General features: G+C 42.2%; 1 long non-coding RNA gene across 2 annotated transcripts; it reads right to left on the bottom strand.

Moving 5' to 3' along the window:
- Positions 1–850: 850 nt before the first annotated feature.
- On the bottom strand, positions 851–25,868 carry LOC135985669 (uncharacterized). Of its 2 annotated transcripts, XR_010605797.1 has the most exons (5): positions 25,694–25,868; positions 21,410–21,495; positions 15,264–15,364; positions 7,927–7,964; positions 851–3,246 (listed from the first exon to the last, which is right to left on the bottom strand). It is a non-coding gene; the product is annotated as an uncharacterized LOC135985669 (long non-coding RNA). The 2 variants fall into 2 exon arrangements; XR_010605796.1 differs by lacking the exon at positions 7,927–7,964.
- Between the last annotated feature and the right edge of the window lie 1,014 nt (positions 25,869–26,882).

The raw sequence follows: 26,882 nt of genomic DNA, 5'->3' as shown, positions 1-26,882 counted from the left end.
TCAATATCCACTGCCTTTGAGAAAGAGATACACGCACAGCTTTGAAAGCTGCGCTGCAGAAGTTCTGACATTCTTAAAAATAGAATAAAGATGATATAATAATTAAAATACAATCATTTTAAATTGTCCTTTTCAACAAATTAACATTCTTTTATGGCTGGGAGATAGTTATCTTAAGTAATTACCCTGTTATGCTAGTGACAGACTGACGGTGACCTTTATACTGCAAGTGAATTATGCAAATTGGTATTTTCATTAAACATTAAATAACTCCCTTGGGAGGAAAAAATGTTACTTACTGTTCGTTGGCTATTAAAGTCTAATGATATGATTTACCACAACTTTGTTTTCCACCTCCAAGAGCTCCAGAGGAGAAAGGATTAAAGCTTGGTTTGGAATTTGAGGCTTAGACGTGTGCAGACAGGCCAAATGAAGTTAAAAAGAAAAAAACAAAACAAATCCCAGTTACTTCATCCTGTGTTCAAAGGGTACGTTCTCTCTGACAGAACACTGGTATGTCAGTAAAAAGTCTCCAGGCCCGCACTTTCTAGTCCCCTGAGTACCTCAGAGCCAAGTGGGACCTTTCCCATTGACTTTGCCTAATTCTCAACACCGGTCCTTACTTCATACCGACTTACCAGCACGCCCCAAACTTTAAACCACGGCTGGCTCTTTGGCTTTCAGCAGTTCGTGTGGACCATGCACACTCTCAAAACCAGCCTGGTGCCACTCAGGCTCAGAAGCAACAGAATGCTGATAAGTAAAGACTATGAGAAAATTAAATTCACCTGATGGACAGATGCAATGGGAACGCTGGAGAGCACGCTTCCAGCACAGTGGGAGTGACAGAAGTTTACTGAGTTATGTCAAAAGTCATTAGGAATAAGGCCAATAACACAGGCTTTAGGAATAAGAATTACTCTGTTTATTACAAACGATTCCTGTTGTACAAAATGGCCCTCGGTAACAGCATAGGCTGTAAAGTGAAGCAGACTTTGTCAGTGCTATAGTAGACAGGCTTGGTCTTTAAGTGTTGCCATGTCTACACATTTCTACAGTTTAAATGTCTTTTTGGAAACTTCTATCATTGCATTAAAAGGGATCTCAGTAGGAATGCACTTTATTAAAGATATCTCAACATCTACACTGAGAAAAGCAAGAGTATTCAGGCTTCCAGGAGGCACCATGAACTACACACAACGAGGGATGAAATTGTAATTGCATCCCAAAAAAGCTGATTTACTCCTTCCAGAACCAATTTTTGGGATGTGTGGGACCATATTGCAGTGTTTCACAACAAAAAAACCAAAAATATTGCCTCTATGTTATTTGGTGGTTTGTGCTGAAGATAAACCAGTAAATAGACTCCTCTGAAATGTCTCTATTAATACATTAATGGTCTAATCCAAAATGAGAGAATCTGGGTGCCTGTGCACATGTGCAATGTATATTAACACTAGAAAATTAATTTAATTTGCTTTTAAAATATTAAAGTATAAGATCAACAGTCTGAAGAGCGGATGCTGATGCAACAGCTTTAGAAAGCATAGTCAACTGTTAATCATTTTTTATTTTGAAAGAGCAAAGTTTCCTGGCCCATTAAACTACAGTTAATATGTCCTTTAAATAAATAATCACAAACACATTAATTCACACTTCTCTAGTGGGCTGTCGGAAAATTCCACTTTTAAAAATTTTGTGACAGTTCCTCCAACCCACCATTTAAAAAGTTTATTTTAAATGTATCAGGCTGTTAGTACAGTGTAACTGTTGTGTGCAGCCCTTTAGAAGCCTGAGCTGAGCAGATGGGACCTGCACCCTCATCCATTGACTTACAGGGACAAATACTGAAGCCTTGGCCACCAAAAGCGTATTTATATTACAGTGGGATCCGGTTTGCTTAATTTAGGGAAGTTCTTGTAGATACTACATCTCTGAAAAATCATTAGCCATCTAAGCTAATCTAAACTATCACTTGTTTGCCTTTTAGAGCCAACGGAGAGAGATACCTGCTTGGTGGTAATCAGGGAACTGCGTTAGGTGAAGAGGAAAATTTGGTGTTCTGGTCTTTGCCCCAGGGCAGGGCCCCCTCAGCCTCACAGACACAGGACTATTACAGAAAAGGTCACCATCACCTTGACGTTCAAGTGCCTGTTTTGAACACAAAAAGTAGTGGAGAAGGCACATTTTCATTGGGTAATCTGTTCTAATCTTATTTGCACCTGTTGTTAAAATAGTATTCATTGCTGATAAAGCTTTAAGTCTTAGATTTTCTTCCATGTTATTCTTGTCACTGCTAGAGTAAACAGCTCTTAGTTTCCCATGTTTTTTTCCTCCTATATACTGTAATCAACCCGTCTCTCAAAGCAGGGATAAACTAAACAGACCCCTATAAATCTCAGTATACTGAAAGAGCTTGTAAGGCAGGAGCAAACAATGCACCAGAAGCTCATGTTTGTGTCACAAAGGAAAAAGACAAAAGATAAAACTGAGCTTTTCTCACATTTTCAGGTTTGCTCAGAATTAAGAAAATATTATTATTGTTTTTATTGTTATTATTATTACTATGACTGTTGTTAAGCATATAGGCTGTTAGTTTCTTCATCAATCCTATCACACAGAACTGCAATAGCTCATTCTGAAATAAATGCATTCTAGAAAATACTATTCAGTCTGGAAAGGCTAAGAAGTAGTCTTAACATACAAATATGCATTTTCAAAATAAATGTTAGTTCATGACGTTTTCATGTAATGAAGTTGTACTTTAATGAAGTAAGATTGCTTTTTCCTAAATAGCCTCATTTAACTTCTGCTTTCAAGCAAAGCCATATTAATCCTTTCTTGTTATTATGTGTCCAAAATTCTTAATATTAATAAAGATTTCCATCGGTGCGTGGCACTTTGTCACAATACAGAGTCTGTCTAAACTTAAACTCTCCAAACCAGAAAATTATAGGAGAATATTCCTGCCAGGGCTCCCATTGTTCCCACCAGACAGGTAATATCCCCCTAACCGCTGAGGTGACATGACGCGAGCAGAGGGAACCTACGTGGTGGCCACTGGGCTCTGTCAACAGCAGCCAAATTTCAGGTATTCGTTAGCAGGGAAACAGGTTGGCCCATGGAACCAGCCGCTGTACCTACAATACCCGCTCCATTTCCAGAGGCCGTGGTGCACATCTCTGCCCTTCCATTTCATGTTGTAGGAGGCTCCTTTTGGAAGTTTTGCTCCAAGATCCAGGCAATCTGTTGTTCAGAGAGAATAAATTTTAAATGTAAGTAATTTTAACTTAAATTTCTATCGTTTAACTGTCTTTTGGGAAATGTCTGACGTTGCATTAAAAGAAATCTCAGCAGGAATATATTTTATTAAAGATATTTCAGTATCTGTCCTGAGAAAGGCAAGAGGACTTAGGCTTCTGGGAAGCGTCGTGAACTACACACAAGGAGGGAGCTACAGCAATTGCACTTCAGTAACAATCGATATAAGTAATTTTAACTTATATCTACAGGTGAGCCGTGCTTTTACCTGAAAGTAATGTAAATGACTAATTCGGCAGAGCTAAGGTAGAAGCAGGGCTTCCTTGCTGCCAGCCTGGCGCCGCCTTCCCATTCCTGTCTTCCACCATCCCCATTCCCACCCCCTGCTCCCCTTAAGTATGACAATTCAACTGAAAGGGCTGGGTTGCCAAATACCACTTCTTTTGTGAACCACTCTCTGTTTTTTAAAGGATAGTATTTCACGGGGTGTCACACCCAACAGAGCCAGCAAGGCCCAGAAGCCCGTTCCTCGGCTGCGGCTGGTGGTCATATGAGCGGCCGTACGAATATAACCTGGTAGCAAAGTGCCTCAGACCTGGCCACATGCCCGGTAAAAGCTTAGGATTGCAGAGGGGTCAGAAAGGTGGTATTCCTCACACGGCCTGGTGGTGGCCTGAACCCTGCAGATGCCAGCTGCTGGCAGAGGTGCTGGCTAGTGGGAATGTCCTCTTCCTCCACAGTGGCTTTATCTGGGACAGCGGTTCAGTCGCCAGAGCTGGGCATTCCCTCTTTCCCACCAGCAGTGACAGCCTCCAGGGGACCCAAATGTCCAACCATGGAGTATCTGCTACACTCTGGAGCAAGGCAGATGTCCTAGCTCACGATGCCACCGACCCATTCTCCAACAGACGGACCCACCTTCCCGTCCCTACAGCGCATGCTGCTGCTCTTGGCCTCTGACAGCTGCTTTTCAGTTGCTGCAGGTCCCTTTGCTGTCTGTGCTAAAACACCAACATGGAAATGGGATACAGGCTGTGTCACTGCTTGTACTGCTGCTGCAGGAACAGTGACAGAGTGGCTTTTCCACATAAAACCAGTAAGCCCAGTACTTCTGCCCAGCCCCAGTTTAGATGACAGTAAAAAGAACAAGGCAAACCCAAACAATGTGTAAATGAGCTACTGTGAACATGACTTTGACCTGTGGCCCTGGTTGGGCAACTCCATTTTTTGAACAAATGTAATCTGACAGCAGGGCTTTATCCCACATCTACATTTGTGTAGTGGAGCGCTTGTGTATTTTTTTTGACCTGGTGCTGGGCTCCTGCAAGCTAAAAGTACCAACCACAGCCTTGCTGAGAACAATTATTTAAGGTGAATAAGCCACTGAGGATATTCTGAAACCTGCTCTGCTGCAGATGAAAAAGCAAAATCCCTTCTGCTCATCCCAGGAGACATCCAGGACTTGATTCAGTTGCCTAACACCAGTGTGTCGTGCTGTTGGAGACATCACTGGGCACCTGAGATACACACACAGATATGACACAGAATCTATGATAGATGCCTGTCCTGCTGAAGTGACATCCAAAGGGCAGGTCAGATACACTCAGTTATCCCAAAAGGTGCTGATTATATCCACCTGCTTGTCTCAAATACTCATTTGTCTGGTCACTGGCCAGCTGCATCACTCTCCATGAACTGTGTTGGCTAGGGGCCATGATTCAGTTGCCATAACATAAATATGGGGAGCCATTTGAGACACTCTGGAACGGCTGCCTTGAGTTACCGATTCAGATGAATCCAGGTCTTCTACGGACTCTAGAAATGTTGGTCAGAAGGGACCTCCAAGGTCATCTGGTCCAGTCTGAACATCCCAAGCCAAAACTCATGGCCACTGTCTCTTGTTATATTATCTGATGCTAGTGTTTATAAATATATAAAGGGTGAGTGTCACAAGGATGGAGCCAAGCTCTTCTCGGTGACAACCAATGATAGGACAAAGGGTAATGGGTTCAAACTGGAACACAAGAGGTTCCACTCAAATTTGAGAAGAAACTTCTTCTCAGTGAGGGTGACAGAGCCTGGAACAGGCTGCCCGGGGAGGTTGTGGATTCTCCTTCTCTGGAGACATTCAAACCCGCCTGGACACCTTCCTGTGTAACCTCATCTGGGTGTTCCTGCTCCGGCGGGGGGATTGGACTGGATGATCTTTAGAGGTCCCTTCCAATCTCTAACATTCTGTGATTCTGTGAAGCTAAGAGAGGAAGAGCAACAACTCTCCTACACCACCACTTCTCCCTGGAGCAATGGCATAGCAGTGCAGCCTCCAGCACCCAGCCTGTGAAATGCTACATAATTCTTTTAGAACAGAGCAAACAGACATTACATGTTGTCTGAACTTTTTTTTTGATGTGGTAAAAACAAGTTGAGCTTAGGCACAGCAAATACAGCTCTCTAAACTATGTTTAAACACTGCATCTACAGCAACCATAAACTTCACTAACTGCTGTCCTCCCTTCAGCTTTGCCAGAAAGAGTAAGGATTTATTCTGTGATATTTTCTTCCCATTCCTATCACTACTCTCTGGAGACCAACGACATAGACCCCATATACTGCTGGAAATCTCCAGGTCACTTATACTGTCATAAAGGAGAACAGCCAGTGCTGCAGAGGTCCAAGAAGGTAAAAATGGCCACACAGGTCAGGCCAAGATCCATTTGGTGCAGTATTTAATTTCTGATATGTGGCCAAAAGTGGATGCTTAGGGAAAATATTGCAGAATACAGAAAAATAATAAATAGTGGTATTTTCTCAGAATAAATACCCAGTCTGCCATTGCTGGTGGCCCAGGAACGTTCTGAGTCAGAGGAGATATTTTTGGATTTAATATTAGCCCATTATGGACAGTTTACACTTAAATCCATGCACACCGTTGGTCAGAGCTGATAAGTGTGATCTTGAAAGTCCCTGCCAAACTGCTCCAAATAATCTCTTCATCTTTCTAGACATACACTGGTCCAGGGAACATACACAGATGTTACGGTTCAAAGCTCTAGAAAATATGCAAGCACTAACACATTGTTTGAACTCTACCTCATATCTGCTCAGATACATTCAGAGATATTGAGGCCAGAATAAATCCATAGATCGTCTACTCTGATTTCCACTCTAAAAAATAACAGTATCCAATAATTGTATCCAATTATTGCACCTATTTGGAGTGTGGAGTCAGCTTGCAGATTAAAACCCTTTAGTGTAGCTTTTTACACCAGAGTATCTAAATTTCTGCTACAGGCACTGCCCATGCATTTAGTTCACTCCAGGAGTCTGGGAGCTCTTCAGCTCACTCTGATGCTTAGACCTACACCTGCTGAGCTGAACAGCTCTCCTGGCCCCATGGGTGACATGGGTGGCATTGCAACTACCAGGAGTGAGAGCTCAGAAAGAGCTTTGGGAGTCCTGAGCGGCAAGGTGAATCAGGCTCCTTATAATTGATAAAATCAGCTCCCAAAATGATATCTGAAATGGCCTGGGAGTTCATGTCTTTTTATGACAGGGTATCATGTCAGCCTGAAGTTTCAAACTCTACAGGTACTAACTTTGGAAAGACTGTTTTCCAAAAGGGTTAATGAGTCATATCACTAGCTGATAGAAATGCCAATCAACAGGGATCAGCTGTAGAATAATTAGATGCAGAATGCGAGCATTAGGTATGCACGGAAGTTACAAAACCCAAGAGGAAGGTGTAAAATCACAGTTCCTACAGAGCTGAATCTTGAGAAACCTCTGGTCAAATTACACCCAATTTAGATCCCATTCCTCTATTTTCATGGCAGGTAACAGTTTTCAATATAATTCAGATTAGCTTATCTATTTTAAAATATTTAGACCCTTAAATAGGCATTCAACTTTATTGTAACACACACTCAGTCGAAAATTATTTGATGACTACATCTGGAAAATGCATGAATTTTAGTGGCTGATAACATCTGCAGTCACCTAGCAACATATTTGTGACAGTGACCTGGTAAGTTGTAGAATGACATTTTTAACTGTGTCGCCACTGGGCTGAGTAGGTTTTCCCCATTTCACTCAGACCTGTTATTTGATTGCACATATGGGGAAAAAAAGGAATTAGGCATATAAATGCACTGAGAGTGATTATTATAATATTATAAAAGTCGTCGTGATTTTGGAAAAGTATTCCTGTGATTCCAAGGAAGTAATGCCAAGAAGTTTTTCCTACCTTCCTTCTTTCTCATTCACAGACAAAAATGATTACCACCATGGATCTGCAATCACCTCACCACAGAACAGCTTTCATTTGCCTTGGTAGCTTAAATTATGTCAGGTATTTGATTATCTGACTTTCAGGCTATTAAGGACACAATAAATCTATTAAAACATAAACTTCAGTTTTGTATGTATTTTCTGTGCCTTAGAGAACAGCACTTATTGCTTGTATTTTAGCTAAATAGTATTAGCATAAAGAATATTAGCATGTAACATATTAATATATAACTATGAATAGATATGGATACAGTGTGTGTCTCTTTTTGCATGCCTTTATGCTGCATCATTTCGACCTTTTCATATTACACATAGAATGAATTAAATTATGTACTAATCCTGGAAACAGGCATATGAAAAATTCACAAGTTATCATACCTTCCGAGCCTTAGATTTTGCAGGTCTGTGCCTTTCATCTGAAACACAGAGAAATTACCTTTCAGTTATATGCAACATGATTTTCAGCTTTTTATGACCTGTGAATTTGCTTCTTCGTAGCCTTGTTACAGCGAGCTCAGCAGCGGCAGAGATAAAACTTCCATAAGCGCTTTGTCTTCCTGACCGGCTGACAACACACAGCGTGTGACGCACACTTTCAGTTCAGCTCATGCGCCGCTGGGTCACTGCACACATATGCCCACCAGCTTGCTGCGTACGGTGGGATTCAGCTCTTCCCCAAACTCAACACCAGCATTAGTCAGCGAGCTCGTGCTTTGTGGTCTGCTGCCTGTCTCCATTAAACTTTCATTGACCGGAGTGAGATAAGATACCTGTGGGGTCTTCAGCAAAGGAGAATGTATAAGGAATGCTGAATCATGCATGAATAATGAATTCATATCCCTCCCCTGGTCTCTTTTAGGTTTTACACAACATGCAAAAGGCAAACGTCCCTTGCAGGTCAATATCTTGGGGGACTGTAAAACCACAAGTTTCTAGTTGGCTCAATGCACATTTCAACACACTGCAATCTGTGCATGAATGTTCATTCCTTGCTGGAAACGGAATTCACCCATGAAAAATCATGAGTGAACATGTAGATACTGCAAGCTGAAAAACTACCCCCAAAATCTAGCTCACAACTTAGTGGCAGTGAATGTAAAACAGGCACAGGTAGTTGAGATGTTCTAGAAACCCTTGTGAGAAGTTTGGATGGACATTCCCAGAGCCTCTCAATGAGGATTTGCATTTAAAAAAAAAAAAGTTTGCTTGCGAATGGCAGGTAATTCCATTGGCTGAAACTCTCCTCTCACAATATAATAGATTCGGTGCCTGTATTTTCTAGACTTAGAAAGACCAGGTTTAATTTTGGTTCAGTCTTGTATTGCATGCAAAAAGGTACGAACAGGGACGAGGATACTGACGCTGTGTGCAGGCATCAGGGCCTTATTAAGGCATTAGGTGGGCATTCGATGGGAGATGGCAGCATTCAGTAAAGAGGCAGCATACAGTTTGCATATATCTCAATTAATCACTGTTACTTTAATTTCATTTCATACCATCTCCTTTAAACCTGCATTCATGAGTGGAAAGAGCTTGTCCTCAAAGTAGTCACTACTTAATACCCCTGTAATTTCTCTTTACAGTCATGCTGTTGCTGTAATGCCCATAAAACTACCCGGCAATGGTTACGCAGCTGCTGTCATCTGATTGATGCTCATTATACTAATTACAAGTGTTGCACCAGTATCTTCTACTTCCCTGCCATCAGCTGGGCCATGGTCTTCAATTGTTTCTGGAAGTTCTTTGGGGCAGGAAGTAACTTCTGGAAAAAATATCCTGTCTTGCACAATAGGACCTTGACCTTTGACTGAAACCCCTGGACACTGCGGGTTATTGTCTATGAACTCAAAGAGCCTGTATACGCCTGGACAAAGCCTCCTGGTAAAGGAGGACGTAGAAAAGCGCTCCTTCCTATGTGTCTGAAACCACCCGCGGCAAGAACAACCTGTAAAGGATCTATGAATATGCAGGACGTACACTGCTGCTGTTCATTGACATTTCTGGCTAAATATATCAAAAGGACAGGAAATCTTTACCCAATAAAGTTAAAATTCACCTGGAAGAGAGACTTATTGCCCCTCTCCAAAATGAAGAAATTGATGAGGAGGATATTCCAGACAAACCCTCTTCAATTTTGGTGTTTCCTCTCCACATATCTTGACCTTTCTCGCAACCACCTCTCCCACTTCCTTCCTCCCTGCCTTGCCCCACACATTCCCTCCTTCAGCATCGCTTATATACTTTCAGGTGTACGTGTATATAAGCAACAGCAGCTTTTGCCCATCCACTTGCTGAAACCTCTGTGAGGACTCCTCGGGATCCTCTTGCCAATCAGCACAACGCCAGGGCTTCCACATTCCAACCCCCACGGCTGCAGGCCTGGGCCGCAGCTCCTCAGCGGAGTCATCTCCAGGTATGATTCATCAGGGGATGTTTTGATGTGCTGCCGGCACACCAGCGAGCCCGGCGCTGGCTCTGCACTGGCAGCCGGCAGCCACAGGCAGGCTCGCCCCAGTGCTGTGCGGCAGGAGCACAACCCGCCTGCACATCAGCACCTCTGCAGAAGCGACAGGTGACATCCCGCAGGGTCGTCGCTCTGAAAGGACACGGTACCAAACAACGCCACGGTTATTAGGCGCTAATACCACCTGTCGGGCTACTAATACTACCTGTAATTCCAGTCATATGTCCCACTCGGCAGTGCTGAGTGTGGCGCTGCTCTGAGGCACCTTTGATGGCACGGTTCCTCCCTCCTGCGCTTCTCTGTGGGCACACGCAAACTGTCTCCAACCCTTCCTGCTTCCTTACCAGCAGCATTCCTCTCTTCTTTTAACACACGGGAGGAATCAGAGGAGCCCAAAATGGCTGTGGGTCAGGATGACTGATGGATTCGAGTCCCCACACAAGGATGTGGAGAGGGTCAGAAGACCAGCAGTTCCTCCTGTGCCCCGTGACACCCTGTGCTACGGCTTCCCATGACGAAGTCTCCAAGGAACAGGCTGTGTGCCCCAACAAGATGAGATTAGCTGATGAGTGGAGGGTTTGGTGAGGAAAGAGAGCTTTCCATCAAAGTCCCCAGCCCCAAGGCTTACTAGCATTTAGCACTATAATTAAAGATGCATGGCCATAGAGCTGCAGGAGCAGCAGCGGCCATGCAGTGCTACCAAGTTCAGCCAAAAAGCAGGATGAACACAAGCACTGTGATAATCCAACAATGTCCCAGCTCTTCAGAGCATGAACAGCGCTGGTGCCTGACAGCACAAAATCCACGTGCCCCAAGTCCTCTCCTGGTTCAGTTCTGCAGAGGGTTTTATACATCTGACTGGGTGAACTGGAGCAAAACCTGAGCAAACGAACCACGGAACTGAACATTCCTAAACTCTGAGAGGTCCAGATGAATTTGCCAAGCCCAGAAATCCCAAATCCAATCTTTTGTGAATTTTGGATCTAGAGATCTGGTCAGACCTGGACCTCATGGCTTGGTTTCATCTTTAATACACAGAGAAAAAAACACGTGAGACCATAAAGCAATTCTTTTTTTGTGTTGCATGACTGCCTTTCTGATTTCAGGACTTCAGAGATGACTAAAGACATGGTTGTTACTGACTTGACCTCTCCCAGCGGAGGCATCTTCTTACCTACGTGGTTCTTTGGGAGGCAATTATTTTCTTCCTGCTTCTGAGGTTTGCAATTTTGGAGCTAGTCCTTTCTTTCAAGCTCCCTCAACCCTCTCAGGAACCTCTCCAGGTAAAAGCAAATGTTATCCCAAATGGGTACTGAGGCTTTTATTACAACCTGACTTCACTTCTGTAATTCATCATTCGCTGATCTACCTGCCATTTCCCTGAGGCATTTGCAGCTCACATTGAACTTCGCTATTGAAACCTGGATTTCTGAGCATTTTGCTTCTTTCCTGAGAGAACTTCTCTGATTTCATCCTGGTAAAGTGGTAGTTTCAGGCTGAACTCAATTTTCTGCTTATCAGCTTTCAATAGGTCCTTTCCACTTCTCATAATTTTATTTTTCTTTTACTTCATTTGCTGTGTCTCATCTAGTTCCTCCTGAGTTGCATGTCATCTCCTTCTTCTTTCAGAATCAGTTTTACTGGTGAAAAAGTAGAAAACCGCCAAAGCCCCATTCTGTGAGCAGGCCTCACGGTGACTGAGTGCCCTCACGTACCAATTCAGGCTACCCAAGGTATAACTTGGTAAACAGGGGGATTGTCCAGGACAGGTTCCAGCCTCTCCTTCAATTGTCCTGACAGGGTCTTCTTGCTTTCTCCCTTTCTCTCTCTGTCTGTGATGAATACCTGTACGAAAGCCAAGCACATGTCTTACTTGCCACACGGCTGGTATGATGGACTATTTCTGCTTTGCTTCTCTCCAAAGCACAGGACTGGAACAGGCTGCCCATGGAAGTGGTGGAGTCACCATGCCTGGAAGTGTTTAAAAGACGCGTAGATGAGGCTCTTAGGGACATGGTTTAGTGCCAGAGTTAGGTTATGGTTGGACTTGATGATCTTAAGGGTCTCTTCCAACCAAAATGATTGTATGAAAGGCACAGATATAACAAACTGTGAAAGACATAAAGGCTAAATTCATCATACGGATTCTCTAGCAATAGCTGGAGAATCTAAGAAGCCACATTTGGGGAGACAATACTTGTGTAAGCGTAGCTGTTTTGTTGCACACTGACATTTGCTACAAGCTAATGAGCAAAGTTTAGAAATCCTTTCAAAAGACTGCAGGTTTCTGTGTAAGCTACACGCATAAGGTCAAAGCCTGCACCCCGTTCTACCTCCTTTGTGCAGGTCCTCTCAAGCTGTCATGGGAAAAGGCACTTATTTTGGTTTGTCTAGGGGAATAGTCAGGGAACAGTGACAAAACTGGTGTCACCTGTCTCAGCCCCTCAGCCACACAGAGAAGGTGGGTGCATTCGGTGGTGATCCTTGGCTGGGAGATCCTCGCATTCGGTGACCAAGGTGGTTCTGAGGCTTCCTCTGCTCTGCTCCTTGGGGTGCACGATGACAGGAAATCAGCTGTGCCCTACTTTTGGAGCGTGCTGAATTCACTTCAGCAGTGCTTACGGATGATTTAGCTTCTGGAAGGCATTCGAACAGTCCAGATATGTCTGCTCTCCCATGTCTCCACCTGAGAAGCCGAGTAAGTCTGCCGGCATGGAGCCAAACCCACACTACTCCTGTTGGACAACTTGGGGCACATGAGCTCTCCCACTGTGACCCAGCGAGGTGTCCCCAGCCCACGGCACTGGCGTTGGGCACGTGTTCCAGAGTGCTGTGCGTGGTACAAAAACCTAGACAGATGAAGTGGAAGAGAGCGGGAAATGCCAGGATGCCATTCCTTGAGCAGGCATATCCACACCACTCTTCAAAGAGGCCTGAAGGGCCTCTGCCCAGAAATGGGGCCCAGGGTAGTCAGACCTGCCATCTGCTCCAACTTGCTAGAATGCTAAGTATCAGCATGTGGAAACCGCAACAGTTTGCTTCTAACTCTACAAGCATCTGCTTCCCAAGCACAGATCAAAACCACCCAGGCCGTTGATTGTGCCTGCCCAGTGCAGACCCATTCGGCACCTTCTTCACACCGGGTTGTGCCTCCATGCGCGCAGATGCCCACACCCTCCTGCAGGATTGCACAAGCACCTACCTCTGCCTGGTTTGCTTTGCCTCCTGATAAACCTCGCCTGCCTCTCCCTTTCCTCACAGAAACCCAGACATCTGATTGCATTCCTCCCATCTGGCCTTCGTTGCCAGTGCTGCTGAGTTCTGCCTTTTCCCACACGTGCTCTGCAAACGCAGGGGCAGCCTGTCCGTGGAGCCCAGCTCCACATCACAGACCCACCGGCACAAGCAGGGGCATCCCTTCTGCTGCTCCCCAAGAACAGGGAGCATCACAGCACGCCACAAGCATCTCCCCAGCATGCCCCGACAGCCGAACGGAGAAACAATGCAAGACACCATTCTGCACCGGGGGGCTAGCAGGATTCCTTCGCTGCATTTCCAGATTTTGTAACATTTGGGTGGCTTATGGAAGACAGTGAAAGTCTGATTTTAAAGGCTGGCTGGACTCCACAGGAAAACACTTTTAAAATTAGCTCTTTTTAACTGTACTTTCACATTTCAGTGGCTGCTGTATTGGTGGCAGGTGGGCTTAGCACCCAAGTCCTGACTTGGTTTGAATAACAGAATGATTACTGATCAGTTCTCTTTACATCTTTACAGGGAAGCAAAATACAAAAATGAATGGTAAAAGGTATATACAAAAGCTTTTGGGGCTTTGCCTTGATGATAGCAATGAGATGATGCATTTTTATTAATATTTTCAATTTTTAGCACTTAGGCATAACGTTTAAAAAAATATGTAGGTCAGATCTGGGTCTCACTTTGAGTCAGAAGCAGCTTTTCTACTGGTTTCCATGAAATTAAAGTTTGACGCATTATCACTGATGTATCAGTATCTTCCAACTTGTATTCAGCATTGGCATTGCTAATAATTTTATGGTGAATGTTATGATCTATAAAAGGTTTTTCACATTCATCTTACTACCAGAATATGACATTTAAAAATGTTTCTAGTTGATACATGTATAGATGATATCTCAAAAGCATTAACCCTCTGTATTTTCATGAGGAATATAAATAATAACTCAAAGGTAATATTTTCGTATTTCACTCCTTAACCCAGTCTTTGCCTATTTTGAGGTCCCATGCACAATTTTTTAAACTCTATATTTGGCAGAACAGCTGATCTTTGTTGTGAACAATGGGAATCATTATTCCAAGACCAGGAAGTTGTTGTTCATTGGCTCAGACTTCTTCAGCAGATTTTCATTTTTATTTCACAGATCCCTGATGTAAACAGCCTTGATGACATTATCGGCAGTATCCTAAATTTTAGGCAGGTCTGCCATTCTCCCCCAAAACCAGGCAATTCAAGAAGTCCGACAGTCTTGCCCCTGGCATCTCCTTTGCTGTTGCTGCTAGAGGCCACCTGCACAGCGGCCACCTGCACAGAGGCCACCTGCACTTGGTACCTGCAGCACCAGGTCATCCCGGTGTGCTCTGAGCCAGGCTGGTACATCAGAGGGCACATCACTAATCCTAATTACCAATAAAGGAAGAAGAAAGCAATCAAGAAATGCAGCCCTTTGTAATGCTGAAGTTTTTACACCTATTTATGGACCATCTGTTGGTCAGGGTCGTGTCTTCAAGTATTTAATTTGAACGGGTCTGGAAAAACAGAGTGGAGGGATAGTAAAGCAGCGGTGGAGAACATAGGCATCATTTTTCCAAGTGTGACGCAACAGTGATTTGCTATCTTTGCATTTATTCATTCATTCACTGTAATTTTTGAGCTGTCTTTTCCTTGCTGTCTACAGTGTGAACCGCAGCACCATTCCGCAGCCATCAAGCGAAAGCCATGCGGATCTCACCATGGATACCCATTTAAATAGAGAAGTCACAGGACAGTTGCTATTTGTGTGCCTGAATGGAAGTCTATTGTGTTATTTTTTTTGCTTCAGTGAAGCAGAACAAACCCTTCTTTTTCTTTGTTTATATGAGGTGAAAAAACATACTGGTACTGACTTCCAGATAAAAACTCTCAGTGGCAGTCAGTTCCTGCTCACTTTGAGAACATCTGGAGATATAGAGACAGACAGTCCAGCTGTCCTGCTCCCACACTTAGGCAACATACCTGTGAGGTTAAATATCCTTCTCATTTCCTTCGTATGATCACACCTCCTGCTGTAGTCCCTTGCGGTCACAGACTTGTTTCTTTTCTCCATTTGCCTATATCTAGAAAAAACAAGCAACTTTCAGGGACTACCTAAACACCAATTTTTGATATATAGTATCATGCAAGGAAATGCAAATTTTTATTGTTCAGGTATTGAATCAAACCTCAGAAGACGTCAGCCTTGTCTCAGAAGGCCTGTGTCATCTTTGGCACATAACCTCTCTCTGCACTTTGGAAATCGTATTTTTAATTTGTTTTGCTACAGTGTTGTTGTCAGAGACCAGGTGCTCGCTATGTTTGTGTTCTATAAACATATAAGCAAAACATAGTTCTTGCTGCAGTAAGTTCACATACTCAGAAGGAAACACTTTCTGAGAAAAAAAAAATAAGGAGAAAGAAAGGAAAAAAAATGGAGACGCGTAACACATTTTCAGTAACATCTGAGAAGATGTATTCTCTGTATCGCCTTCTGCACAAGCCAGTGCACAACGCAAGGTGGTTCTCCATGTAAGCTCATTCTGCCCTGTGTCTCAGCAGGACTGGTCAGCCTGCGGGGACACCAGCACCAGCGACTGCTGCTGGTGCTGAGCTCGGGGCTCTCTGCACAATGTGAGCTGGTTTATTCACCTGCTCAGAAGCAGATGTGAATACTGCAGTCTCACATGAAACTTTGGGTCATTTTAAGACATTTGATTTTTAAAAGGAGGTTAAAGCATTTTCACAATGCTAGCATCAATCAATTTTTCAATATTATCTTAAAGGACACTAAGGTAAGTCTTGTCTTGGGACACATCTTAAAGGACACTAAGATTCTCCTTGCAGATTAAGGCACCTGGTAGGTATCCACACGTGAACTGGATGTCCAAGCTTTTGTTACAGTCAGTGGAGTCCAGAGATCTACCCATCTCGCCCTAAAGCAGAACTCTCGGCACACAGAACAGTTGGCTCTTAGTCTAGTGTCTGTGGTATCCAAGGCATTTACACAGAATTGCCAAATATTAAACATGACCTTTCTCCTTCCAAAGTGGCAGTTAAAAATTGGGGCCTATACAAGGCACCCCAAATGGCGCTAGACAAATTTATGCAGGCAACTGAATCCATCACTGCCTGTGATGGGAGCTTGGATATATTTCACACATAGACATTTAATCCATGAGATAAATGCCACCCTGAATGTCACACAAGAAGAGGACTGTCTGACAATATTTTTCCTTCCCAAAGGGTGGGAAGTTTGGCTCCAAGTTCCAAATCAGCTTCTCCCCGGAGGATCTGTCCTCCCAGAGGACATCACAGGGCGCACTCAGCTCTTCACGACGCTCCGTACCTCCAGGCAGTACCCAGTCTGCCTTTAGCCGATGCACTGACATGGTTTTGTATACTGTTAGAATTAATTTAACTATAATGTAAGCTGCTGGAAAGGAACAGTGTTTATCCAGGATTCAGGCTTTCTCATTATTCACATAATGTTTATATTGCTCAGTGGTGCCAATCAGGGTAAGTATTTATTGCTGCCGGGTGTTTACCGCTCCATATCTGAATTTAGCTCTGCCCTGAAGAGCTTACAATTTAATTATAAAACAAGATGCTGGGAGTTTAAAAGAAGAGAGAAAGTTGATGAGCAAAAGAGGTAACAGTACCAGTCACAAAGTCAGCAGAAGCAAAATATTTTTTATCCCACTCTACATATTTTTAAAAACTATATGCTTTTCAGTTAAAAAAAATACGAAATAACTGCATGCTTCATTTATCTTTTTCCCCTTCTTCATTCTCAATGCAATTTACATTTCTGAGCAGAAAGATTGCACTTCAAATAATTTTAAGTTTCCATGTAATACTAGTTAAGATTCTTTTTCATATTTGTAAGTTCCATCTACTTATGTACCATTGGTTCAGGTCTGTCTCTCACAAGCTCAGGGCTGGATTATCAGCAGGACACACAAAGCCTTTCTTTCCCTGGTGCTCTGTGAAGCGAGGCAGGTCACATTCATCCATTTTGCCTCAGTTCCTCGTGGTTTATTTGCCTGTGGTCCAGCCTCCAGGCTGGACTGTGTATCAACAGGAACGATTCCTACTGACTGGCCTCTCAGCAAGATCTCCTCTGGATTTCCTGGGACCATCGGTCCTGCTGTGCCACCTTGGGACATCACCCACCATCGTCCCACAGGCTCCTCTCCAACAAACCGAGTTCACATTCCATCTGTCATCCAGCGCACTTCACAGAATCCAAGGACACACTTCCTCAGACGCGAGATCACTTTTACCATTAATTTTAAAAGATATTTTGCATTGTCTCTGCAGGATACCCCCCACTTACTACCCAATCTGATGAAAATCAGAAACATATGACTACAAATCTAATCCATATTACAGCAGACATGAAAATGTGCTACTACTGTCCATCATATAGAAGAAGAGGTGCTAGAAGTGCAGAAGGCATTAAAAGCAGCACTAAGATTTTTTTTAAATCACTGTGTATTGAAAAACAAGGTTTAGATGTCCACTACATGCACTTGCACAGTTCATGTCCTATTCAAATGTCACAGCTGTACTCTCAGAGCCATCCTCTCTCCAGACACAGACGAGGCACAGAACACTTTGCTTCTGTGTGAGAAAGCTGGTTGTGAAGAGAATGTCTCTTAGATGCATAGGTCATATAGCATTTGTCTCACCTGGGCTCAACGTTTTGCTACCAGGCACTGGCCTTTGCCAGGGAGCCTGGCAATAAGGCAGAATATTTTCTGACACACATATTTGTCCAGTAAACACTGAACCAACTGCACATTTCACAGAACTTAACAGATATGCTCCCAAACCTATAGATCTAACTCAGAGAACTGACCTAGCTGTAGTAAGCAGACAAAAACCAGTATAAACATGTATTTTTCACTACTGAGTAGTTCTCATGGTGATTTTGTCCATCTATAGTAATACCAAAAGGATGAATGATATTAAATTTGTGTCCAAACTCAGTGTCAGCTGACCATTCCAGCAACAACAATCACGGCTGCCTGACACCAGGAGAGAAGAGCTATGTGATTTCCCTGAGGCGCTGAATTTTCCATCTTGCATTTAGCTCAGTGAACAGACAGCTGAAGCTTGCTATTCATGATTCCTATAGTATAAACTGGTTTTGCTTTTGCTTTTAGAACTATTTCCCCCCTTACACTGAAGGGGGAGTTAGAATGGAGATTGCACAAAAACTCGCATAAATGATACTGTCTTTACGTGTACTGTGAGGTGCACAGTGATTCCACACTGACCTAAGTACACTCCATTCAGATGTCCAACACACATCAGTAGGTTACAATGAGACACCTCTGGCAGTCACCATTCATGGGGGTTTCCTCTGCTCCTTTTGCAGGTCGTTCCACTCCCAAAGTCTGGCACATATGATCCATTAGGGGGTGGCCACAGCTCTCAGCCTGGTACACCCAGATACTTGTACTTTCATCTCAGTGTATCTTTTCTGAGTTATTGTACTTCAGTTTGGTTTATCTTGATGCAGTGGCCTGTAAACTTTGGTGATGAACTCATTCTCTTATAAGCAGATCTGACATCCTTGTTTCATGGGCAGCAATGACTGTTAGGGCAGTCTGGGCATTAACGTAGCTTCAGCTCCAGAGTTAATCCATTGCCACCAAGTGCTTGGCTCCGCTCAACCTGTGGATCATTTCAAAATGTGAATTTCTCAGCCTCGGTGATTCCATTAACTGGGCAGGAGCTACAAATACTAATCAAACAGCAAAGACTTCTTTCCACCTCCTTGCAGCCATGTACTCTGACAAGTGTGACAGAGACTCAGCAAGGAGAAGTAAGGTATGGATTAAAGAAAGGATCCATCAATACGACTGAAAAATATCCAGAAGATTCTAGGAAGGGGGAGACTTCTAGACTAGAAGAAAGATAGCAAGTCTTCAAGTAAACCAGCTGCCATTAAGTGTTACCATCACAATTTGGAAGAGCAGAGAGTCAGTGTTGATGCTGGTATCACAGCTGAGTCAAGGAAGCACTAGGAAGACAAGAGGAATAAACTCTAACCCCTGCCTCCTTAGGCAGAGCTGCTGTAGCAAGAGAATTCTTCAAGAGTCTTGAAGCAGCCTGGGCAGAAGGCTCTGCTCTAGATGAGGGGACAGATCAGTCAGAAATTTTAAAGTGAGCAACAGCAATTTGTATGGGAAAAAACTTCTTCGGAAAATGTCCTGAGAATCAAGGTCCTCTGAGATGTTTGAGATGCCAAGACCACTACCTGATGCTTAAACTGAGAAGAAAGTGTTATGACTTCTCAAGTAAGGTTTAACTACATATCTTTCTGGGTATCAGAAAACAACACATGTGGAAACGCTCCCTCTTGAAACTAACTAGAATCTTTCTGCTGGCTGAAAACCAGAAATGAATCCCCATGTCACGGAAAAAGGGCTTTGCAACAGGGAAAAGGAGTCATAAGGTTGTATTGAATAGATCATCTCGATAATTTCTAGGAGTCAGCAGCATTAAGTGATTTTTTACAGGCCTCCGGAGAGTAACTGTCCTCTCCAGCTGAGGGGGAAGAGGTGTAAAACACAATCAGACATGACATTACAGAATACTGACAGCTAATGGCCTTTTCTTGTGGAATCATTGTTTTTTCTCTGAGGGCCTGCCTGCTTTTGCAGAGCACAAGAGCACAAGGAACTTGTGTGTATATATTATACTGTATCTGTAAATTATGAGCATAAAATATCTGAAGGCAGGACAGCAGAGGTTTAACATAGATAAACCCTAAGGAGCTAATGATGTATGGCAATTTAGAAGTATTTACAAGCAAAGCTAGCCAAGTACAAGACATAAAGCCACTGAACACAGCTCCACCTCAGGTGACAAGGGTAGAGATCCTCTGAAAAGGGAGCTCAGAGACAACCAGCTCTGCTCTGTCCCTTTTTTTCCCCTTTCCTTAGAATCAGAGGGAACTTGAGGCTGGTTTATCAGAGGGCAGGCAGAGGCTAGTGGGCATCTCTGGATCAAAAAAAAAAAATCTATCTTGAAACATATGTGCAAGTGCAGGTAAAATTCATGGTAAACTTATTTTAATTAATTAATTAAAATTACTCAAGAATGATCTGTAGATTTTCAGGACTGGATGTTACCAATTCCTATTGACTACAGACCCTCCCTTCATATGATTTATATTTATGATGCATAAGCTGCCACTATCTCTTTTTATTTATATAGCAGAGTACAGGTGATCTACAACAGAATTAGCTGTCAGACATTTCAGCATGTGAAGAATGACACTTTTTTTGACTTATCTAATAATCACCTTGAGCTCTGCAGCTTCAGGAGCAGTAAGTCTATCATTCAAATGGATATATGAAAAGAAACAAACCAAAAAGGCCTCCAGCCCTGACTAATGAATACAACTACTGGGGTTTTCCTGCCACCTTTGCTGCTATCCTCCCTAATCACCTTTTCTAGCAAAAGTACTTTTCACATCACTGAGAAGGATGTAACCTCATAATCCAGCCATAAGGTGTAAACCTCTCAGAAGAATCCCTTTTGTTGGATATGTTTAATTACAAGCACTAGGGTGGATCAGTTCTTGAAGCTGTGAAAAATCCATCAAGGCCAGGAACAATCAGCATAGGGGACACTGAACTGAAGTGTCAGACACTGTACACCCAATACTTGGAAAAAGGGTACATGGTTTCCTTGTTCAGACTGAGCAGTTTCAGTGCATCTGAAGAAACGCGTAGCACAGGTGCCTGGAGCTAATTTTGCAGTTCCACTGCTCTTGGCATAGTCTGGGCGGTCCCGTCCCAACTACACCACTGCCGGTGGTCTCAAAGGACTATGAGAGCAGCTGGGAATTGCCAGCACTGAAAAGGTGTTTTGGATACACTCCTTTCTATCCCGAGCTGCAATGACCCTAAAAAGCAGCAGGGCCAAGGAGATTACTGCAACCCACTGCCACCTGAGGAACTCCGGATGAAAAGGATGCTGACGCTGAAGCATCCCTCAGACCCTACAACTAGCCCGCAGTATTTCAGTGTATTTTTTAAACTATAATAGTTGTCGCTGTTTTATGGCATTTGAAACACTGAACTTGTCTGAATTTCTTGAGTATTTACCACAGTCGTCATCAAGTGCAGGTTTCAGAAGAAATCCCCACTCTGGAGGGCAAAGGACAATGTACCTCTTCAGTTCCTCTGTTTGTCTGCGAATGAACCAGACCACACTGTCACCATGCTGCAAGCATGATCTCTGAGAAACATCAAAGCCCAACTCTTACAGCTCTATTACAAAAATCACATGAGCCCAGCTTCATAATCCATCCATAGCCCAACTTAATGGGAAAAAAACCTCCTTTCTGCTTTATACCTGAGTACAGGTGTGAGCAGGCTGCACACCCAGCACAGACTCAACGATGCATCATCTGAAAACTTCCATTTCTGTAATAGACAAGGTGAGGACTCCAGCTTCCCTGTTCTTCAACACTGTATGGCAATTTATACGAGAATGGAATATCTCTATAAGCAACTAGCACTAGTTTCCAAGTTCAAATAAACATACAAGAAAAGTAAGCAGAGAATCTGCTAACTCTTCATTACTCCATTGAGAAATATACGCCCATGAGTAAGAGCTCAACAGTTTCCATTATCACTATAAGTGAACAGATGCACTTCTGATGAATTGTCTTTTAAAAACTCTTCTGCATTTCTGTGTCATGGAAAGATATTGGATCCAGAGTTAAAGCAGAAAACCACATTTCTCCAAGTAAATTGAAAATTTAGGAGAGCTCTGTGATTTAAACTGTGTTCTATGTTAATAACATGCCATAATATTTAGTTGTATGACTGATGCTAGATTCAGGGAAAAGTGTTACTTTAGAACCACATTTTTTGTAATTAATGTTTCACTTGGGCTGAATAAACATTAAAAACGACACCTTGAGTTCTACATTTGGTCTTTTTGTACATAATATTCTGTCATGATGGGCAGATCATACTAAAAAGTCTATCTGATGGTAAATTGACTAATGGCCAAACAAAAAGTTAATTTCAGTGGAGGAGTCAATTTAAACAAAGGTGGCACAAATATGTTTCTATAGAGGGTATTTGCTTATTTTTCAAGTCTTCAATATTGAAGTTATCATCTTTCAACTTTTTATCCCAGCAATATATGCCTTGTGTAACTAGAAATGTTTGACATCCATAGCTTTGCAAATCATTAGTCTGGTGGGCTGAAATTTTTCACGTAATTTTCTTCATAGATCTCCAACATAACTGAGAAGGAGAAAATCAAAATTGCATCCAAAACAAAGAGAAAATAATAATAAAAAAATTAAAATCTATGAGAACAAGAGCAGAAGAGACAATTAAAGATGCTCATGTTTGAAATGGGAAGTTTGAGAAATAAAAGTGTATGTTTATATACATGGTCCCCACTGAATCTTAGTATAGGGCTCAAGAGGACAGAAATACAAACTTAGAATCATTTTTAGAGCGGACACAACTTTTGGACAGGACCAGTTACAAGACTGAGCTCAAACTTTTCCATGCCTTAGTTTGCTGATTGGAGCTCATATAGTGGTTACAATGATATTTAAAGAATGCTGTGGAGTGCTCAGAAACATACTGATAGAATAACGAAAATAAGTACAAAGGCAGAAAATTGCTAACATGCTTACTGCTAAGAAAATATGAGTTGATTTCAGATCCCTTCAGAAAATTCTTACTCGGCCACGAAATTTCTCCTTGAGGTTTAATCAGCTTTGACGTATGGGTTCAAGCTAAATAACGAATACTGTCACAGATGAACAAAAACTAAATTGAAGACAGTATATTGCTCAAACCTGAAAGGTGGGAGATCTGGTTTCAAGCCCTGGCTCTGCTGCAGACCTGCTACATACAGAGTGGGGCCTGTGTACTAGTCGGTTTGATGATAGCGTAAACTCCGTGAAATAGGATGGTAATTTTCAGACTTGTGATTATGCCCAATTAACAGTAATTATTACTGTTAAACCATCTCTTGAAAGTTTGTAATCAGCTGCTGTTAACAATGGTTTTAATATTTATGGTACCATCTACAGCTTAAGAATTTTTTACACTGCGTTAACGAAACCCAAGGTTTAACGATGGCTGGCACCTGCACCACAACTTTATTTTAAAATGGTCTCTGTCTTAGAGAAATACCACTAAACTGCCAAAGGGACAAGGCTAGAGGGAAAAATCTGCTAAGTGTGGTTTTGTCTGAACTAGTTCTACAGCGGCACTTTACAAGGTTTGTTACCAAACACAGCAGCTGATCCAAGAGAGCCAGGAAGTGCATATGTTCATGCTGTCAATCATGTGTGTAGGTACTCGGCGCTGAGATCTGTGCAGTGGAATATCATTGCAGTCAAACTGAATTTTGGCACTGGATATAATTAAGAAATTACCTCACGATAGCCTCGCCACTATGCTATAAATGATTTTTCAACTAGAAAAGAAACAGATCCAAATCATCACACCTGTTTCTATCAGGACTGAATACTCTGTATTTACACTTAGTTGTGAAAATGAAGCTTCTGTCATTAAAAATGAAGAAGAAAAGTTATATTGGCACATATCTCTGGTTACCTCATCTGAATCGGGATCATTCTTACAGTTAGAGATGCATGAGTAACAGGGATCATAGATCTATGTGATCAATAATGGACTTTTATCAGTTTACTTGATAATTATTTTTCATTTAGCTACGAAAGAAGTCTGAACATTTAACTAAACTGTAGGATTCCACGTAGAGCTCAGACTCAACTGTAGATATCTGGCATAATCTTTTGGCAGGTAATCTAATTTCTCTTACTTTCTCCTCTCTGTGGAAGCAGTATTTATTTAGTTTCACTTCATCTTTGTCTGCTTTGACTGTTGAGATGGTAGCCTGCTTGGAACAGGGACTGTCTTTTACACAGACAGTCAACTATTTACTTGTGCCCTATGAAAGATACTGACACAGAAATAATATATGTTTAAAATGCCACTCAATGCAATGCGGAATGATTACTGGATTCTAATTAAGTTGCAGTTTTATGACAGGAATAGCCCATTACATGCAATCATTTAGTATCTGACTTTTGAAAAGATCTCTCTCTTCCTGCTAAACTGGGTAACAGCATCAGGACTTGTAAAATATTACTTGGTTCATAAGATCTCACAAACTGCAAAGTACTGAGTGGTTTGTGGGTTTTGGCAAGTGTTCCACGTCAGCAGTCCTTAAATACTGGTGATTCATTAAGTCTTATCCCATAGATCTGCAGGATAAAATATTTTGAGAATGCAACTACTAGAGTGTTTTAAAGGAATGGAAAAAAAAAAAAAAGGAGGGAGCGCAAAACAGGATCTTCCTTACGAAGCAGAAATATAGTCCTGTTTCATGCTTCAGTGAAAGTTTTTATCATACTGAGTGCTTCACAAACTTTAATTGATTAATCTTCTATGCTCTCGTGAGGAAGGAAATATTATCCTTTGTATTATACTTAGAGGAAATCATAAAGACCGTAAAGCCCAAACATTCCAGCACATTTTGTGATTTTTAAGGGTTTGACTTTCTGACTGCTCAACTCTAGGTTTAGCTTCCAGGAATACTGTATTTTTAGCAATGCTTCTTCGTAATGAGTGATCTTCTTAAGTATACCAAATGCCACTTTCTTTTTTTGCTGAACTAGAATCCTGATTTAAAAAAAACTTACAAAACATAATTTTAACAATATATCACGAATATATTTAGAAGTAACTTACATAGTCCCTTCTACATCTATTTGATCACAGATCAGGAAAGAACAAACTAGTTAGTCTAATCTTGCTTGATTTTTGTGGACTATCAATCCTATTCCTCACGCACATTGTTCCTTCAGAGATGCATTCTCTCTCCAGACTGCTGAGTTTGAGCTGTATAACAAATCAGAGTTGTTTCTATTAACACACAGTATCCATTGCCAATTTTTAATATTTTACTCATATATGTGCACACATTCCTCAGCTGCCAGTACACCAAGGAAAAATGTCAAATCTCTTTGATCTCAGCAGCGTGCCATTAAGAAATGGAAGCATTCAGCGATTAAGTTCTACATCACTCACACTGAAAAGAGAATTAGAGGTGGCCCAGGAAAGTAGAAAACTCGTATTGCTTTATGGAAAAAGTGCACTAGTTTGACTGTTACTCAACCACAATAAAACTTAACAATAAGGAACTAAACATCATAAACTTATATATTGCCATGTCTACCAATATATAATGCTTTTATAACATTGGACTTTTAAAAAATAGAGTCCCATAGTATTTTTCTCCTTTAGTAACACAGTTAAGCTGCTTTGTAAAAAAAGTTCAAAACAAACAGAACCAACCCCGTCCATTAAAGAAAAACTCCTACGTACAATGAGGCTGTCTCCGTGTGCTGGTCTTCAACAGGAATCAGTTGTTTTCTCTCTCACACAGACTCCTTCAGCTGCAGAAAGAGAGAAGATGAACTCTGCAATCACAGCCCCCGAGTTAGCAGCAGGATTGATACAGCGCAGTCTTCTCACTGGTCTGACGTGTCTGGTTTTCTGCCCAGGTGTTGCACGGGGGTATGGCCTGGGGGAACACATGAAGACTCTATGTCTAGAGGGGTAAGTATCACAATTTTTGAGGCTCTTCTCAAAGTTATAATGGGGCTTATGATGTTCGAGAGCTTAAAATTAGACCTTTCTTTTTTTCCTTTTCTTGACAAGAACCGTTGTCTGCTGAAGAAGAGTTTGGCATTACAGAACAAAATTATATTGAGCTCCTTTATAAAATAAAAAAGAATTAGGAATAGCATTTTTTTCACCATTTTACACTTTTAAGTAATCATTTCTTTATACAGCAGCTGCACGGTGACCACTTAATGGATCAGTCATACTTCCTGAACTACTTGAGGTATCTTCTGTCCTAAATACCTACACTCAAAGCTAAGTTCTATTCCTTCTCCTAAGCAGCCCCTACCCTAAACATCATCCTTTGCTCAGGACTTCTTCAACTTACAAAAGGACAACTTTGTAAGGAAAAAACTTACTGAGGAAAACACCACCTGTGCTCACAGAAGCACTTGTTTGCCCAAGAATGAGCACTGAGACATGCTTCCCTCAGATGAACAGTAAAGCTTCACATCTGATAAGGCCTGACCTCAGGCAGTAGGATACGCTTTTTTGCCTCTACTAGCTAGGGATCTGGAACAACACAGCAACCCCAAAAACAGTTCCAAAGGATACTCGGGTGTCCTTAGAACAAGTCTTCTAAGTTAACTGCAGTACTGTCTCTATGGGAATATCTAGCAGATACCCTGAAGGCAGGAATATGACTCTTACCAGCAAGGATTAAAAGCAGGATCCAGAAGGCCCTACCTGGACTCATTCCTGAGATGTAAAGACAGGCAGCAATGCTCAGTGCAGATCATTGCCAGCTGGCTGTGAGGCGATGCGGTTTTGCCACGTTCGAGGTAGATGGCAAGCTGAGGACTGGGAACATCCTGGAAAATGATTCATTCTAGCATTCTTTCGCATTCTGAGAAGAAACCATATTTTCCATTTGCCTAATTTACTGCAG

Source organism: Caloenas nicobarica, chromosome 2, assembly GCF_036013445.1.
Source record: "Caloenas nicobarica isolate bCalNic1 chromosome 2, bCalNic1.hap1, whole genome shotgun sequence".
Classification (NCBI taxonomy): domain Eukaryota; kingdom Metazoa; phylum Chordata; class Aves; order Columbiformes; family Columbidae; genus Caloenas; species Caloenas nicobarica.
Note: the sequence above shows the minus strand (reverse complement) of the source record. Positions and strands in the feature narration are given on the sequence as shown.